This window comes from Arachis hypogaea, chromosome 19 (assembly GCF_003086295.3).
Source record: "Arachis hypogaea cultivar Tifrunner chromosome 19, arahy.Tifrunner.gnm2.J5K5, whole genome shotgun sequence".
Taxonomy (NCBI): domain Eukaryota; kingdom Viridiplantae; phylum Streptophyta; class Magnoliopsida; order Fabales; family Fabaceae; genus Arachis; species Arachis hypogaea.
This window is the reverse complement of record NC_092054.1, coordinates 127,663,862-127,669,812: the sequence shown is the minus strand read 5'-3', so window position 1 is coordinate 127,669,812 and position 5,951 is coordinate 127,663,862. Positions and strand designations below refer to the sequence as shown.

Below are 5,951 nucleotides of genomic sequence, written 5' to 3'. Positions count from 1 at the left end.
TCACTTTGGGAACTTATAGCCCCCACAGCCTTAAAAGTTGAAACCTGTTTCTTTTATATTGACTGCATGTTGTAGAAATTGTATCACCACTGTTTGTCTGTTTGATTCCTCCTCCATTTATATATTGGCTGCTAATGCGTGTCACATATACATATACATTACTTGTCACCACCCACACCATGTATATTTAACGTTGAGATGGGAGCTGTTATTTAATTTTACACTTATAAGTTAAGCTAATCTGTTAAAAAAATATTTTTACACTAAAATTAGTTATTAATGTATTTGTGTAAATACATGTATAGTTAATTTAATTTCAATGTATATTTATATTCTAACATGTATTTTATACTGATAATTAATTTTATATACACGGAACATAGTCTTCTTTGTTATTATCAAAAAATGGGGAAGCAACAATGAAAAAATTTAAGAGATTAGTACTTTTATTAAAATTTGACCAACATTTAACTAGCAAAAAAAAGTGAATAATCATATACTATTAGATATAATCTTATATCATAAAAAATACTAATAATGATTAATTGATGGTTACAAACTATAAAATCTCCTACCCTAGCACTCTTCCGATTACAGGTGCGGAATGCACTTGTTACAAAGACACAATGGTATCACTTCACGGCCATTGTGATCGATGGGATGGGTTTTTTCACCGATGCCTATGGCCTCTTTTGCATCTCCCTCGTCACCAAGCTCCTTGCCCGCTTGTACTACTACGATGGCTCCAACAACTCCGGTTCTCTTCCGTCCAATATTTCCTCTGCCATCAATGTTGCATTCTGCAAGAATGGGTTCGGGTTCCAAGGTTTTGGTTTTTGGATTGGTTCTTGTGAATGTGGCAGTATTGTGTAATGGAGGATCAACAAACACCTTCCTTAGGAGGAAAGAAGAGAAAGCTGTGAATATGCCACTTGACAGTGATGTCTTTGCTATTCCTCTAATTACAATGCTCTCCAAAAGGTTCATACAAATGCAAGGTGATCACGAGGAAAAAACAGTGATTGTATCATGGACAGCGGTGATGAACCAGGCTCCAGCAAAGTGCAATACTGGAGCGAGAACAGTAAGCAAAAGAAGCTAATTGCTAAGGGAAGACATGTTACGTATAGATACTTCAATTACTCATCTTGTTTTATTCATCATTGCACCGTCATAAATTTGGAGTACAACGCCAAATACTACTATGAAGTTGGAATCTCGAACACAACGAGATAATTTTGGTTTGTGACTCCTCTTCAAGTTGGTTCTGATGTGCCATACACTTTTGGTGTCATTGGTGATCTTGGTCAAACATATGATTCAAATAAAACTCTTAGTCACTGTATCACACTTTGCTGGAACCTGATTCATCACTGTCACCGACGACACAATCACTGCTTTTCCCTCATGATCACCTTGCGTTATATGAACTTACTGCGGAGCATTGTAACCAGAGAAACAGTAAAGACATCACTGTCAAATGGCATATCCATAGCCTTTCATTACACTGGCACATTCACAAGGACCAATCCAAAAACCAAAACATTGAAACCCACTAAACTCATTTTTGCAGAATGCAACATTGATGGCAGAGGAAATATTGGACAGAAGATAACTGGGGTTGTTGGAGCCATTCTAGTAGTACAAGCGGCCAATGAGCTTGGTTACGAGGGAGATGCATAAAAGGTCGTAGGCATCTGTGAAGAAATCCATCCCGCGATCACCGTGAAGTGGTACCATCGTGTCTTTGTAACATCATGTGCATTCTGCACCTGCAATTGGAAGAGTACTGGGGCAGGGGATTTTATGATTTATTACCATCAATTAGTCATGATCAGTATTTTTAATAGTATAAGACTATATCTAATAGTACAAGATTGTTGGTCCTTAAATTTTTTCCTTGTTCTTTAGTCATTTTCTAATAATAACAAAGAAGACTATGTTACATGCATATCAAAATTAACTATCAGTATAAAATACATATTAAAATATAAATATACATTAAAAATAAATTAAATTATATATATATATATTTATACATAATATATTAATGACTAATTTTAATATAAAAATAATATTTTTTAACAGATTAGCTTAACGTATAAGTGTAAAATTAGATAGTAGCTCCCATCTCAATGATAAATAATTAAATATACATGGTGTGGGTGGTGACAAGTACTGTATATGTATATGTGTACATGACACGCATTAGCAGCCAATATATAAATGGAGGAGGAATCAAACAGTGATTGAAAATTCAAATAAGAAATAACAAACATTTTTTTTGAAATAAAGTAGCTCAACATAATAGAGTGGAGAAAATTTGAAGACAAAAAGACGAACAATACCTAGAAGAAAGCAACTTAAAAACTCTCTATGTCATCTCCGGCATAGCCATCAACAACACAACGAGCGCACACCTTTCCACTCTTCATTGCTAAGGAAGGTCATATTGATGATTTCTTCAACATCTTTGCTTTCATTCTGAAATATCCTCCTATTCCGTTCCATCCAAATGTTCCAGATGCCTCCTTTCTACGCGGCTCTTCTGTCCAACTTAGGAAGTGGTCCTTCATTAATTTCGGAAGAGACCATAGTCGGCCAAACACAGACAACCAAGCATTCCACACCTTCCAGGCATAAACGCACCCAAAGAACAAGTGATGGACCTACTCAACATCCCTGTTGCATAAGACACACCGCGTATCATCCTGGTTGAGAATCCCAATCCTACTTAGCCTTTCCTTCGTGTTCACCCTGCCTATCAAAACGAACCAGGTGAAGAGCTCAACTTTTGGTGGGACTAGACCTTTCCAGATGGAGTTAGTGAAGCTGTAGCTGGTAATATCCTCCCCAAGCATTCCCTCTTGTAGCACCTGCACAAAGGAGTTAGTTGAAAAAATACCAAGTTTATCATATTTCCACACCACTCTATCCTCCCTAGTATTTACTATCCTCACAGGCCGCAAAGTCTCGTGCAACTGGCCCAGGAGTCCCAACTCCCACTGGAAGAGCTCTCTCCTCCATAGGAAGTTCCAAACCCATTCCAACCTATCCCAAAACCCACACTCCCCAATAAAAGAACCACACTGGCTTGAAACAGAGAAGAGACGGGGGAACCGATCTTTCAGGGCACCAGACTGGAGCCAAACATCCTCCCAAAATCTAGTCCGACGACCATCACCAACCTCCATGGAGAGACCTGTAATCATCTTTTGCCTTAAGAGTGGATCTGTTATCTGTATCTGGCATATATCCTTCCAAGGGCCTCCTCTGGTAGGTAGCACCTGAGTGGAAAGTAACTCATCCGGTTTCAGATTATTACAGGAACAAACAACCTTTTTCCACAATGGACACTCTTCCTTAGCAAACCTCCACCACCACTTAAATAAGAGTGCCGTGTTCCGAACCATGGCATCGCCAACTCCCAGCCCCCCTAATTTCTTTGGGGCCTGCACCAACTCCCATCGAACCAATGCCATACCATGCCTGCCATCTTCCTTGCTCCATAGGAACCTTCTCTGCAAGGAGATTAATTTGTCCGCGACTGCCTTCGACATCTTATACAAGCTCAAGTAATACACCGACAGGCTATTCAATACTGATTTTATAAGCACCAGCTTGCCAGCTTTGTTCAACACTTTAGCTTTCCAGAGGCTCAGCTTCTCTTCCACTTTATCAATAATAGGCTTCCAGGTCTTGACCAACTTTGGGCTAGCACCCAATGGAATTCCAAGGTATCTACATGGAAGTGTACCCTCCTTACAACCCCACAATCTGCACATTCGTTGTACCCATTGCTCCTCGCAGTTGATTGGAATCAGACTAGACTTATCGAAATTAATACTAAGTCCGGACATCAGCTCAAACCATCGCAGCAGCCGCTTGTAGTTCTTCATGGTCTCATCTTCTGGTGGGCAAAATAGGATAGTGTCATCGGCAAACTGAAGATGTGATAACTCCACCATGTCTCTACCAATCACTAAGGGAGAGATACGCCCGTTCCTCACTGCCTGACCAATCATCCTATGAAGAACATCCACAACCAGTACAAACAAGAACGGAGAGAGTGGATCGCCTTGTCTCAAACCCCTTTCCATCTTAAACGGTTTAGAAGGTGAACCATTAATTAATACTGACATAGAAGCTGTGGTCACACACTCCTTAACCAAGCTCTCCACCTGCACCCAAATCCCATCTTCTGCAGCACCATATCCACAAAACTCCACTTAACTCTGTTATAAGCTTTTTGGAAATCAAGCTTGATTATGGCTGCCTCCTTATGCCTTCTTTTCAACCAATGGACTGTTTCACACGCTATAAGAGCCCCATCATGGATCTTTCTACCCCTCACGAACGCACTCTGAGTCTCACCTACTAGACCTAGCATCACTGATCTCATTCTCCTGACTAACACCTTAGAGATAACCTTGTACACACACCCCACTATACTAATGGGCCGCAGGTCTTTGATCTCCTTCGCACCAATAAACTTAGGTGCTAGTGCCACCCAAGTTATATTAGACTCCGCTAGTAGCCTGGATGTCTGGAAGAATCCCATCACAGCAGCCGTGAAATCAGACCCAATCTTTGCCCAGCACCTCTTAATAAAATTCATGTTATAACCATCATAACCCGGCGCTTTAGATGACTCGCAATCCCAAACTGCCTCCCTGATCTCTACGGTCAACGGTATTGCCTCCAACATCGCCGAGTCTTCCGCATTTATCCTTTCCACAAGACCATCTCGGAATCCCAGCACAGGAGAAGCTTCCTGATGGTATAGATCTTTATAGAACTCTCTGATTGCTATTTTTATTCTAGCTTGGTTTCTCACCAGCCTGCCATTAACAACCAGGGAATCAATCCTATTATTTCTTCTCCTTGCCAACGCTATATTGTGGAAATATCTGGTGTTCTTGTCCATATCCTTTGCTTGTCTAGATCGAGACATCTGCTTCCAGTGAACCTCTTTCCTCACATACCACCTCTCACAACAAGTAACTAACGCCTTTCTTCTAGCCTCCATAGTTCCATCATACACTCCATTATCTACCAACTCATCAACCTTCCTAATCTCTTCCTCTATCCTCTGAATTTTGTTGTCCATCTCCCTGAAGTTGTCCTTGTGCCATTTTCCCAAAGACACAGTCAGTGCTTTCAATTTATTAGTGAACTGCATCTCCCCTAACCCTCTCCATTCCTCCACCATTCGAAGAAAACCTTCATGTGTAAACCACGAATCAAGACTGCGGAAAGGCCTAGGACCTCCCCTTCTCATATTCTCTTCCACTATTATAGGGCAGTGATCTGACAGGCCCCTGGGTCCGCCCTTCAACCTAATATCAAGAAACTCTTCTAACCATTCCACACTAACCATAGCCCGATCAAGACGACTGCACGAGCGGCCACGAAACCAGGTAAACTTACGATCAGTGAGCGGGAGATCCACTAATTACATATCCTGTATCCATTCCTTGAACTCCTCTGCAGACCTGGATAAACTATCAGCACCTTTTCGTTCCTCTACGCACACTATTTCATTGAAATCTCCCATGAAGCAACAAGGAACCTGGCACAACCCAGTTATGTAGCTCAACTCTTCCCACACATGATTCTTCTCTTCTCTAGTATGTGCACCATAGACCAAGAAAAATGCACAGTTGAAGCTATTCTTTAACATGACTCCTTCAACACCCAACCACCTATCTCCCTTGTAACAGTTATTCATTTTAAAAATTAATTCATCCCACATCAACAACAGGCCCCCAGATGCACCAACCGAGCCTACATATTCCCAACCCGCCCCATCATTCCCCCACAGCCGTGCAACATCAAATCGCGTTACTATCCTTCTTTTAGTCTCAATCAAACCCACCATGCTCAAGTTTTTGTTTCATTTTTAACTCCTTCACCATTCTCATTTTTCCATCACCCCGTAACCCCCTAAC

The 5,951-nt window shown here is 41.0% G+C and overlaps 1 pseudogene; it reads left to right on the top strand.

The window, feature by feature from the left end:
* Positions 1-739: 739 nt before the first annotated feature.
* LOC112775229 (purple acid phosphatase-like) lies at positions 740-1,683 on the top strand (annotated as a pseudogene).
* Positions 1,684-5,951: the final 4,268 nt, after the last annotated feature.